This window comes from Schistocerca cancellata, chromosome 5 (genome assembly GCF_023864275.1).
Source record: "Schistocerca cancellata isolate TAMUIC-IGC-003103 chromosome 5, iqSchCanc2.1, whole genome shotgun sequence".
NCBI classification, from domain to species: Eukaryota; Metazoa; Arthropoda; class Insecta; order Orthoptera; family Acrididae; genus Schistocerca; species Schistocerca cancellata.
Genome location: NC_064630.1, coordinates 698289088 through 698302064, shown reverse-complemented (window position 1 = coordinate 698302064; position 12977 = coordinate 698289088). Strand labels below are relative to the sequence as shown.

The 12977-nt window shown below is 42.0% G+C and overlaps 1 protein-coding gene across 1 annotated transcript in view; it reads right to left on the bottom strand.

Moving 5' to 3' along the window:
- Positions 1–12977, bottom strand: part of LOC126187963 (cytotoxic granule associated RNA binding protein TIA1) — a 1542843-nt gene that overhangs the window by 513073 nt on the left and 1016793 nt on the right. The gene's annotated exons all lie outside the window — the stretch shown is intronic.

Sequence of the window (12977 nt, the reverse complement as noted above, 5' to 3'; positions counted from 1 at the left end):
AGATTCCGTCGCAACGAAAAACGCCTTTCCTTTAATGATTTCCAGCCCAAATCCTGTATCATTTCTGTAACACTCTCTCTCCCATATTTCGCGATAATACAAAACGTGCTGCCTTTCTTTGAACTCTTTCGATGTACTCCGTCAGTCCTATCTGTTAAGGATCCCACACCGCACAGCAGTATTCTAAAAGAGGACGGTCAAGCGCAGTGTAGGCAGTCTCCTTAGCAGGTCAGTTACATTTTCTAGGTGTCCTGCCACTAAAACGCAGTCTTTGCTTAGCCTTCCCCACAACATTTTCTGTGTTCCATCCAATTTAAGTTGTTCGTAACTGTAATACCTAGGTATTTAGTCGAATTTACGGCTCTTAAATTAGACTGAGTTATCGTGTAACCTCAGTTTAACGAGTTCCTTTTAGCACTCATGTGGATGACCTCACACTTTTCGTTATTTAGGGTCAACTGCCACTTTCGCACCATTCAGATATCTTTTCTAAATCGTTTTGCAGTTTGTTTTGATCTTCGGATGACTTTATTAGTCGATAAACGACAGCGTCATTTCAAACAACCGAAGACGGCTGCTCAGATTGTCTCCAAAATCGTTTATATTGATAAGGAACAGCAAAGGGCCTATAACACTACCTTGGGGAATGCCAGAAATTACTTCTGTTTCACTCGATGACTTTCCGTTAATTACTACGAACTGTGACCTGTCTGACAGGAATTCACAAATCCAGTCACGTAACTAAGACGATATAATTCCATAAGCATGCAATTTCACTACGAGCCGCTTGTGAGGTACAGTGTCAAAAACCTTCCGGAAATCCAGTAATACGGAATCGATCTGAAATCGCTTGTATGACTATCACGTTCGACCAGATGACGACAGTGCTATTGTAGTTAGTCTTTGAGTAACGGGAAGTCATATTGCAGCTCCTTGACATTTATTTTTTTTCCATTTAGGGTTGCGTAACTGAATCGGTAAAAACGGAACCCTTACAGGATCTCTTTGTTGTGTGTCTGTCTGTCCGCCGGTTAAAAGCCGTTTTTGTCAGGAACGGGATAGCCGTATCACGTTCAAATTTGTGTGTTATACTGAGGCCCATCGTCTCTTGGTGTAAAACGCTGAAACTTCTATGTCAATGCAATCAAAAGATACTGACATTTATGTCACATATTTTAATACTGGCAAACTCACTCATGGAAACGTGTAGGATACTTCCGTTGTCCTAGAATGATGGAAAGTGGCGAAAAGGAAAGTTTCACAGTAAAACCAAAGGAAAAAATCCGAAATCGGTAAATCTGTAATTAAATGACACGAAAAACATTTTTGTCATTTGTTATCTGTCTGTTCGTTCGTCTGTTAAGAACACTTTTTCCAAGGAACGGGTAGAAGTGCCAAGTTGGCATTTGCGTCTCATACTAAGGTCTATGGTGCCTTGGCGGCGTAATAAATGTAACGTTATAACTTAATGTACTCAAAAGACGGTCATTTACGACACGTATTTTGGATAATCGCAAACGCACTCATCAAAACATATGGAGTACTGTGTGTTGATCTGCAGTGATGGAATTTGGTGAGAAGTACGGTTTCACAGTATAAGTATAGGAAAAAAGTCCGAAAAAGTAAAAGAAAATATTCCGCAGACTAGTTTGCGAACATTTGTTTCACATACAACTTGAATCGCCATATCTTCGTGCAGTAATCGCTCCTGTAGGTCCTCTATCGGTTGACGGATAAATTCCGAAAAGCGTCATGTGAGCAATAAAGTCATTTCTTGCCTAATGTTTGACTTTTACCACTGCGATCCAATCAGCCTGAACGGATAACTGCTGATTGTTATAATAATGGTCGCCTGCCTCCTACAAGACTTCATGCCACACTTATGTATCGAAATTAAAACATTCTCGAAAACATTGGAATCCCAGGGGCCGATATCTTGCGAGTATCACTGTCGATAACTGGCAAAAATTGTCAGGCACTCCCGATTCTCGAAATTGTCTATATACATAATCAAGTTTGCACTGAACCTTCAGTGCCAGAGTCTTAATCGGTCTTGACCAATTGTTTAAACATCATCGTCCACGGATACAAGGTTGTTACACATGCCGCATTAGGACACTGAATCTTCGTTCGGAGTGCCAATCGGACGGCTGGCGACTAGGATTGATGGATGTGGCGGGCGCCACTAATAGAGGAGAAGGACACTGCCCTCCTAATGGATACCCATCACGGGCAGGCGGGCCGCCGCTACCGTCTGCCCGTCAGATTGCAGCGAAATAATGACGACAATGCCGCCGCCGACAACATATTGGTCAATTAATTTGATCAATTCTCTCACACCTGCCATTACACGGGCGCGGTCGAGTCCATTAACTGTTTTGTGCGGGCCCGATGTAGCCTGTCGGTGACACTTGGAACACAATCTATAGCGGCCGCGGGCGCGCCCCCGCCATTGTGGCCTGACAAATTGTTTCTATCTGCCGGCGCACGAGGAGCAGCGTAGGGCGGGCGCGAGCGCGCGAAACTGACTCCGTCTGCGGCGCAGCTTCGGTGGATGCGAGGCGTTATCGCGGGCGTGACCGCGTCAACCAGCACCTGCTGGGTAGTCGAGGTCTTCACCGCTTCTTTAGTAACGTCGCCCGCTGACAAAATAGCCTATGACACAAAGACAGGCGTAGCCAATAAGTAACTGAGAACTCGAGCCCTTAGCTCCTCAACTCGGCTGTCACCAGATTATTATTATTTTGTCGTCAATCTTCTGACTGGTATGATGCGTTCTGATCTACATCCACGTGATTACTCTGCTATTCACAATAGAGTGCCTGGCAGAGGGTTCAATGAACCACCTTCACGCTGTCTCTCTACCGTTCCACTCTCTAACGGCCCGCGGGAAAAACGAGCACTTAAATTTTTCCGTACGAGCCCTGATTTCTCTTATATTATCGTGATGATCATTCCTCCCTATGTAGGTGGGTGCCAACAGAATGTTTTCCCAATCTCAGGATAAAACTGGTGATTAAAATTTTATGAGATGATCCCGTCGCAACGAAAAACGCCTTTGTTTTAATGATTGCCACTCCAATTCACGTATCATGTCTGTGACACTATCTCCACTATTTCGCGATAATACCAAACGAGCTGCTCTTCTTTGTACTTTTTCGATGTCATCCGTCAGTCCCACCTGATGCGGATCCCACACCGCACAGCAGTACTCCAGAACAGGGCGGACAAGCGTAGTGTAAGCAGTCTCTTTTGTAGACCTGTTGCACCTTCTAAGTGTTCTGCCAATGAATCGCAGTCTTTGGTTTGATCTACGCACAATATTATCTATGTGAACGTTTCAATTTAAGTTATTTGTAATTGTAATCCCTAAGTATTTAGTTGAATTTACAGCCCTCAGATTTGTGTGAGTTATCGCGTAATCGAAATTTAGCTGATTTCTTTTAGTACTCATGTGAATAATTTCGTACTCTTCTTTATTCAGGGCCAATTGCCACTTTTCGCACCATACAGATATCTTATCTAAATCATTTTGCAAGTCGTTTTGTTCATCTGATGACTTTACAAGACGGTAAATGACAGCATCATCTGCAAACAATCTGAGACGGTACTCAGATTGTCTCCTATGTCGTTCATATAGATCAGGAACAATAGAGGGCCTATAACACTTCCTTGGGGAACGCCGGATATTACTTCTGTTTTACTCGATGACTTTCCGTCTATTACTACGAACTGTGACCACCACGAATTTCTCTTCCGTGCCAATCTCCTCACCTCAGAGTAACACCTACAACCTGCGTCCTCATTTATTTGCTGAATGTATCCCAGTCTCTGTTCACCTCTACAGTTTCTGCCCTCTACGGCTCCCTCTACTACCATGGAACTCATTCCCTGACGCCTTAACAGATGTCCTATCATCCTGTCCTTGTCAGTGTTTCCCATATATTCCTCTCCTCGCCAGTTGTCTGGAGAACCTACTCATGCTTACTTTATCAGTCCATCTAATTTTCAACATTCTTCTGTAGCATCACATCTCAAATCCATGACACTCTTCTTTTCCGGATTTCCCATAGTCCATGTTTGACTACCGTACAATGCTATGCTCCAAACGAAATTCTCAGAAATTTCTTCATCACGTTAAGATATAGTGTGATACTACACTCATGCTCATAAATTAAGGATAATGCTGATACATGGTTAAACAACGCTCTGGTGGGCGGTTTGCTGGTTTAAATCACCTCGGGGTATGACCATACGGTGCATTTGACCTGTGGTCGTCGCACGGTGCCGCTGGCAGCAGTCCACATACGCAGAGGTGTGTTGGTGCATGTCAGAGTACGGTGCAGCGAGTAAGTGTGCAGACGTTTTCAGACGTCCTAATGGTGACTCTGTGTTGAAAATGGCTCAAACAACACATATTAATGACGTTATGAGGGATAGAATACTAGGGCGACTGGAGGATGGTCAAACACAGCAGGTCGTAGCACGGGCCCTCCGTGTGCCACAAAGTGTGATCGCAAGTTTATGGCAACAATTGCAGCTGGCAGGAAACGTGTCCAGGCGCTGTAGTACGGGACGTCCACAGTGAACAACACCACAAGAAGTCTGATATCACACCATCAGTGCGGCCACGGAGTACTGCAGGTAGCCTTGCTCGGGACCTTACCGCAGCCACTGGAACACTTGTCTCCAGACACACAGTCTACAGACGACTCAACAGACTTGGTTGTTTATTCGCCCGGCGACCTGCAAGGTGCATTCCACTGACTCCTGGTCACAGGAGAGCCCGTAAAGCCTGGTGTCAAGAACACAGTACATGGTCATTGGAACAGGTTATGTTCACGGACGAGTCCAGGTATAGTCTGAAGAGTGATTCTCGCCGGGTTTCATCTGGCGTGAACCAGGAACCAGATACCAACCCCTTAATGTCCTTAAAAGGGATTTTTGATGGAGTGGTATGGGATTATAATTGGTGCACTTACATCCCTGCATGTCTTGTCAGGTGTACCGGGACGTCATTTTGCACCAGTATGTCCGGCTTTTCAGGGGAGCAGTGGGTCCCACGTTCCTCCTGATGGATGATAACGGACGTCCCCACCTAGCTGCCATCGTGGAGGAATACCTTGAAACAGAAGAAATCAGGCAAATGGAGTGGCCTGCCTGTTCTCCAGATCGAAACCCCATCGAGCACGTCTGGGATGCTCTCGGTCGACGTAACCCTTCGCGTCTTCAAACCCCTAGGACACATCAGGAGCTCCGACAGGCATTGATGCAAGAATGGGAGGATATACCACAGCAGCTGCTCGACCATCTGATCCAGAGTATGCCAAGCCGTTCTGCGGCCTTTGTACGAGTGCATGGTGATCATATCCCGTATTGATGTCGGGGTACATGCTCAGGAAACAGCGGCGTTTTGTAGCACGTGTGTTTCGGGACGGTTTTCTGAACTTATCACGAATACCGTGGACTTAACAGGTCGTGTGTGTTCCCTATGTGCCTATGCTATTAGCCCCAGTTTTGTGCAGTGCCACATTGTGTGGCACCACATTCTGAAATTATCCTTAATTTATGAGCATGAGTGCAGTAGACCTTTCTTGGTAAGGAATACCCTTTTGATCAGTGCTGGGCGGCTTTTATTGTCCTCCTCGTTCTGTCCGGCACGGGTTATTTTGAAAGCTGGGTAGCAGAATTTCTTAACTTCATCTGCATCATGATCACCAATCCTGATGTTGCGTTTCTCACTGTTCTAATTTCTGATACTTCTCATTAGTCTTGTCTTTCTTCGATTTACTCTCAGTCCATACTCTGTACTCATTAGACTGTTGATACCATTCAGCAAATCATGTATTTTTTCGTCAGTTTCACTGAGAATAGCAATGTTATCAGCGAATATTATTATTGATGTTCTTTCATCTTGAATATTAAATGCACCCTTGAACCTTTCTTTTATTTCCGGCATTGCTTCTACAGATTGAACAGTAGGGGCGAAAGACTACATCCCTGTTTTACACCCTCATTAATCCGAGCACTTCGTTCTTGATCTTCCAATCTTACTGTTCCCTCCTGACTCTTATACATATTGTATGTTACCCGTGTTTCCCTATAGATTGTCCCCACTGTTCTCAGAATTCCGTACATCTTACACCATTTGACACTGTCGAACGCTTTGTCCGTTGCTTCATAATTTTTCAGTTACTATAGAAAATGAGAAAAGCGATCACTGCTATTTTAATAATAATGTCGACAGAAATGTGCAAGGTACACCGACGCCGTCAACTGTGGCCGAGCGGTTCTAGGTGCTACAGCCTGGAACCGCGCTACCGCTACGGTCGCAGGTTCGAATCCTGCCTCGGGTATGGATGTGTGTGGTGTCCTTAGGTTAGTTAGGTTTAAGTATTGCTAAGTTCTAGGGGACTGATGACCTCAGATGTTAAGTCCCATAGTGCTCAGAGCCATTGTGATCACGCGGCATAAGAATTGGTGCAGCATTGCTGAGACATTAATGTACTTGTTACCATGTGGTCTGGCCTATTAGATGGTACATATATACTGGTAGTGTGCAAGACTTTGCCCCATCTGGTCTGTAATATACGGTGGTTTCTCACTGTCGTCGTTGGACATCTGTTTTATTACAGAATGGCACCATCCCTAGCCTGATAGTATTTTACGAAGTGCGATATCAATACAATATAATGCTCCATTTGTTTTAAATAATTAAAAACGGGAGGAGGTACAATATACTTGAGACAGCGTATAAGGAGAAAACTTGAAACTTAACAAGTTGTTCATAGTTTACAGTAAAAATAGAAAATAGCTGACCTGCTGCCTGTGCCTAATTATTTGATTTTTGCCTTGGAAATGGACAAATTAATACAAAAAATAGTGTTTCTCAGCTTCAGTTTTCACCCTTCAGCACCGACTATTCGTAATGCCCAAATAGTGGTACGATCCTCGATTACTACGTGATTTTTGACCAGAGTTTCAAAAAATTGGAATCAATAGGAGAAAACTGGTGATCTTTTTGTAGTATTCAAACACTTATCACTTTTCGAGAAAACTAGTAAATTGTAGACGGATTAAGTTTTCGTTTATCTGCCTACTTAATTTAATATTGAGATTCTACATATCTTGAAACTGATGTAGGCAAAATTTTTCAATTTCTATGTTTGAGTATTTGGGAATAAAAAACCGAAAATCGGTTATTTCAGAAACCGATAGTTTTGAGCGGTTTTAACACCCGAGTAAGGTGGCGTTGAAATAAACCCATATCAATGAAAACTAGCTGTTTCCGCGAAAACCGCCATCCCTGTTTTTAGTTTTAACACATTACTGTAAGGTCACATGAATAATAATAAAACGAAACATTTGTTAAAATGACACACTCTTCAAGCTGCGATTCCTGCCGCACTGACGAATCGTTGTATACACACTTATAGAATTTTATCAGTACTCATAAATCTTTTAAATAAAACAAACCTATTATCATTATACATCATTATTCTTCACAACTACGTATCTACAGCTCTATGGCACTAGAGGGCTCCGAGTTGTAGAGTGTAACATGGCGGTGTGTAACGTAACTATTTTGGTGTGTGAAGAACATTGTGCTGTCATCGAGTTTCAAATTCGAAGAGTTTGTCTACACATGGAGTGCCCTGCACTTCAGCATGACAATGTCACACCACACACGAGGTCTGCGGCATCTGCAAACAGTCTGACGTCATCGATCATCCTCCATATTATCCCGACTTCGCTCTGTCCGATTTCATCTGTTTCCAAAACTTAAAGAACGCATTCGAGGATTTTACTTTGATAGTGATCAAGCAGTGCAAAACAGAGGTTAGGTTGTGAGTCCGACAGTGAAAGTTACGTATTCCGCAGCGACGGCATGAATAAACTTCTCAGTCATTGTGTGAAATGTGATCGCTGGTAGCCAGAATAACTCTGCTGGGAAATAAATGTGTAGGATGAAGTATAAAGATGTAGAATGTTAATGAAGTTTGTTTTATTTAAAAGGCTTAAAGAATTTTCAGAGGCATTACTTTTCAGCACGTCCTCGTACTGTCATCTAGAAGAATTACACTGTACAGCATTTTAAAAATTAAAGCTTACCTTATTCTTCCAGTAGCTCTTAGTTCCCGGATAGTTCCGTTGCTAAATGGTTCAAATGGCTCAGAGCACTATGGGACTTAACTTGTGAGGTCATGAGGTTATCAGTTCCCTAGAACTTAGAACTACCTACACCTAACTAACCTAAGGACATCACACACATCCATGCCCGAGGCAGGATTCGAACCTATGACCGTAGCGGTCGCGCGGTTCCAGACTGTAGCGCCTAGTACCACTCGGCCACCTCGGCCGGCCGTTGCTAAATGTATTTGCCATTATAAGACTTAAAGGGAAGTTTGAATAAATACATTTATGGCTCTTATTGTAATAGTACAGTCAATCTAATGTACTTTACAGATTGGTTATCTCGCTCAGTTATCTATCATATTTTGCAAGAAGTCTGACAAATGTCCTGTTTCTTTCATTATGTGACATGATTGTATCTGGTGGAACAGGTTTTGTTGGGAACTCACACTGAGATTTTCTGGATTACAATGAGTTTATAATTATCTATGAGGAGTTTCGTCCGCAGCCATCATAACATAAAAAAGGTACACTGTTTTGAGTCAACAAATGACCTGAACATTCCCAAGAGCAGGCTGGCACTGTCCTTGATTTTATTTTCATCTGTTGGTGGCTGTGGCCAAAACTCGTGATAAGGGCATCAAGCACGCTGAGATTCAGATAAATTCTTACTGCTAAGAGCAATCTCCGACCAATATAAGATTTTCTGATCTGTGTAGGGATAACTGAGACACTTTAATGCTCGTAAAGGGTGACCCGTCGATGTATACAGATACATCGCCTTCAATAACCATTCGCAGATTTCAGACAAAAGTTGGTCTCCCTCCATTTTTCTGTGGTCATCGGTTTAGTAAGTGAGTAGTAACCTCTCACTCCTGGTTCTTTGAAGATTAGAAGCCCATGTATAAGACAGCTTAATCCTTAAAAACTGAGTTAATGTGTTAATTATTTGACGTTAAGCATATAAAACCTCTATGTTTGAAGACGGAAAATCCTAATTACGTTGTTTTTATTAATTTAGGGTTAGTCATCTATAGACTATTGAAAAATTCAAACGCAAAATTGCCCAAAATCATAACACATCTCAGTTTTAATGATGTGGTAAGTCCTGAACTATGTGCCGCACAATAATATCATTTTGTAGGTATCCTATTTAGTATATATAAATATTTTCCTCAAAATGGGTTGCGAATAGAGTTAGCAGTAAATAAAGAATGAATTAAAACGTCGTTCTTGTTAGTGATGTTTTACTGCTTGAACAGTGAAAAATAATGTAATAAGCGATAAACTATTTTTAATTTCCTTATTTCGTGGGCGGTGTCAATGAGAAAATGTTTAAAAAAGGTTTGAAGTTACGTGTAAAGTTTGTTGGGAGTCGATAAGTGCTTTCATTATCAAACATTGGATAAATATCCAAAAAGTGCAAGCACGGTTATTTATGCATATATTAGCGCATGGCACAGAAACAGCTGCATAGGATTTCTGAGATAACAAGAGACCTGTAACATAATATTCATGAGTTTTATGTTTACAAATTTTTTGTTTACAGTTTGCCACAGGCAGCTGCGAGTGGATGTTGGTTCAGGCAGCCGCAAGGGACGCTATCCGATGCGTGTTCACAATACACGGTGAATATGTACAAAGGAAGGTGTGTTACATTTGATTAATAACACTCGCAAAGCAGCGCTTTCAAATAAGCCCTGAGGAAGCATGCTCTCTTTTTCGCAGATCGCTACCAAAGAGCTTCATTTAGACAAAGCACATCCATGGGATCATTATAATGAGATACCATTATGTATGTATTAGCTGGTTCAGTTTTCTTCCAATTTATAATCTGTGATCAACAAAAAAGTGACGAGAGCTCAGTAGGTAGACGTACTGGTCTGCGTTATTAGAAACGGTACATGAGGCTTCAGGTCCAATCATTTAACTACAGAAAGTCTTGCCTGTGATATATGTAGTAAGTACATTTTCGATTTACTTCAGCATCATCTGTATGTCGACTGATTTTCCGTACGCATCGAGAAACAACAGCAAGAAAAGCGTTCCTCAGTAATGGTAATCTGTTAACCGTGAGTGTAAATTTCAGTGTTAGTAAGGTTTCTTTTTCCTTTTCAAGGTATTTGTCTGCAGTATGGTGAACGTAGGTGGTAAACTGTTAAGAGAAGAAATGAGCAGAATCATTTGAAGTATAGTGCTACAGAACAACGCTGCATATTAGAGGTACTAAGTGAAACTAAACTAAAGTGCCGAGAAATTTATATCACAACGTCGTCGCCAAAAGAATTGACTGGTTAATAGGACGTATCTGAGGCGTGACAATTTAATAATGGAGGGAGAGGTGTGAGTAAAAATTGTGGGGCGAAACCAAGGCTGGTTACAGAAAGTAGGTTCCAGTACATCTTGTCCAAAAAAGGAATGGGCTAGCTAAATATAGAGTATCGTGGAGTGCTGCACCAAACCACTATTCGGACAAAAAAAACCAGCGCCCCTCACCTTCCTCCACTCCTTCCGCCCCCTCCACCAAACACACACACACACACACACACACACACACACACACACACACACACACACAAACATTCGTTTGCCCAAGTATTTTTACCCGCCCTGTATGTTTATGTTAGGCCTTAGAGCTGCTGTTCTCTCAAGCATCATCCATCAGCAACAAGACCAGTTACTTTTGAATTTTCTACTCAAATTACTGGATGTAAGTCGAAGCATTTAATATTTACGAGTGGTAAACGTTATAGCTTGATACGTATGTTGCATAGCAATGAGTTAAGACGGTAAAGATTGTAACATACGTCCTTCTGAATCTGTTTACTGTATTCACCTCTTGTCTTCTTCTATGACTTGTAACCCACACTATCAACAAGTACTAAATTTGTAACCCGTTGATGTCTCATAATGTATTCTGCCAACTGATCCCTACTTCTAGCCGAGTTCCCCATAAATTTCGCTGATTAAAATTTTATTTATGATGGTCAGTTTTATTCAGTGCTTTCTCACTATTACGTGATCCACCCACCTAACCTTCAGCACATTTCTGTAGCACTACATTCCAGAAGCTTCTTCTTGTCTAAATTGTTTATCGTCCGTATTTCACTCTCATGCTTGACTGCATTCCATATAATGCTTTCAGAAAAGACTTCCTTACACTTAAATCTGTATTCGATGTTACCAAGTTTCTGTTCCTCAGAAACGCTTTTCTCGCCATTGGCAGTCAACATTATTTATTCTCTCTGCTTCGGCCACCGTTAATTATTTTGCTGCCCAAATAGTAAAACTCATCTCGTATTTTAAGTGTCTCGTTTCCTAATCTACTTACTTCAGCTTCATCCCACTTAATTCGACTACATGCCATTACCCTTATTTCGCTTTTGTTGTTGTTCGTCTTATATCCTCTTTACAAGACGCTGTCCATTCTGTTCAGTTGCTTCTCCAAATCCTTTGCTGTCTCTGACAGAGAATTATCATGTCGTCGGCAATCCTCCAAGTTTTTATTTATTGTCCCTGGACTTTAATTCCCATTCCAAATTCCCTTTAGTTTCCTTTTGCTTTCTCAATGTACAGATTGAATAACATCGGTAATAGGCTGCAACAATGTCTCGCTCCCAATCACTACTTCTTTTTCATGCCCCGCAACTCCTGTAACTGCCGTCTGGTTCCTGTTCAAGTTGTAAATAGCCTTTCGATCCCTGTGTTTTACCCCTGACACCTTCAGAGTTCCAAAGAGAGTATTCCAGTCAACACTGTCAAAAGCTTTCTGTAAGTCTACAAATGCTATAAGCGTAGGTTTGCCTTTCCTTAATCTACCTCCTAAGAGAAGTCGTAGAGTCAGTATTGCCTCTCGTGTTTCTACATTTTTCCGGAACCAAAACTGATCTTCCCCGAGGTCGGCTTCTACCAGCTTTTCCATTCTTCTGTAAGGAATTCGTGTTAATATTTTGTAACCGTGAGCTATTACACTGATGGCTCGGTAATATTCACAACTGTCACCACCCGCTTTCTTTCGAATTGGGATTATTACATTCTTCTTGAAGTGTGATCGCGTTTCGCCTGTCTCATACATCTTACACCCCAGTTGGAAGAGATTTGTCATGGCTTGTTCTTTCAAGACTATGAGTAGTTCTGACTATGTTGTCGTAGCAGGAGAAATATCGTAAAATGTAGAAATTAAACGTTAATCCCTACGTAAATCTCGCCTTTTCGCGCACTTTATAAGTCACCATCTACATCCTGTTTTGGCTGACGATGCGACAGAACACACGATCCTCTTGTGGAAGATCGTTAAATATTCACCCAGTTTCAGTAAGTCTTCTAAACTGAAAGGTGACAAACAGTGCACCTACACACGCTGGAAAATAAGATATGACGATGGGAAGGAACTCAGAATGTCGTTTCAAATAGATGTATAATCACAATCTTGAAACGGCTCTCCGGCTGCGCATTGTTAGTTAATTCTGTTTACGAAGTACAAAAGTAAAAGCTTCAACAGCAAATGGTTCAAATGGCTCTGAGCACTATGGGACATAACTTCTGAGGTCATCAGTCCCCTAGAACTTAGAACTACTTAAACCTAACTAACCTAAGGACATCACACACATCCATGCCCCAGACAGGATTCGAACCTGCGACCGTAGCAGTCGCGCGGTTCCGGACAGAAGCGCCTAGAACCGCTCGGCCACTAAGGCCGGCCAGCAGCTTCAACAGCTAAGATCGCTAATTACAATTTTATTTATGATGACCGCTTTCGGCAGCATCATGATGTCACCTTAGATTTGCCGAAACTGTACATCATAAGTAAAATTATAATTAGCTATCTTGGCTGTTGAAGTTTT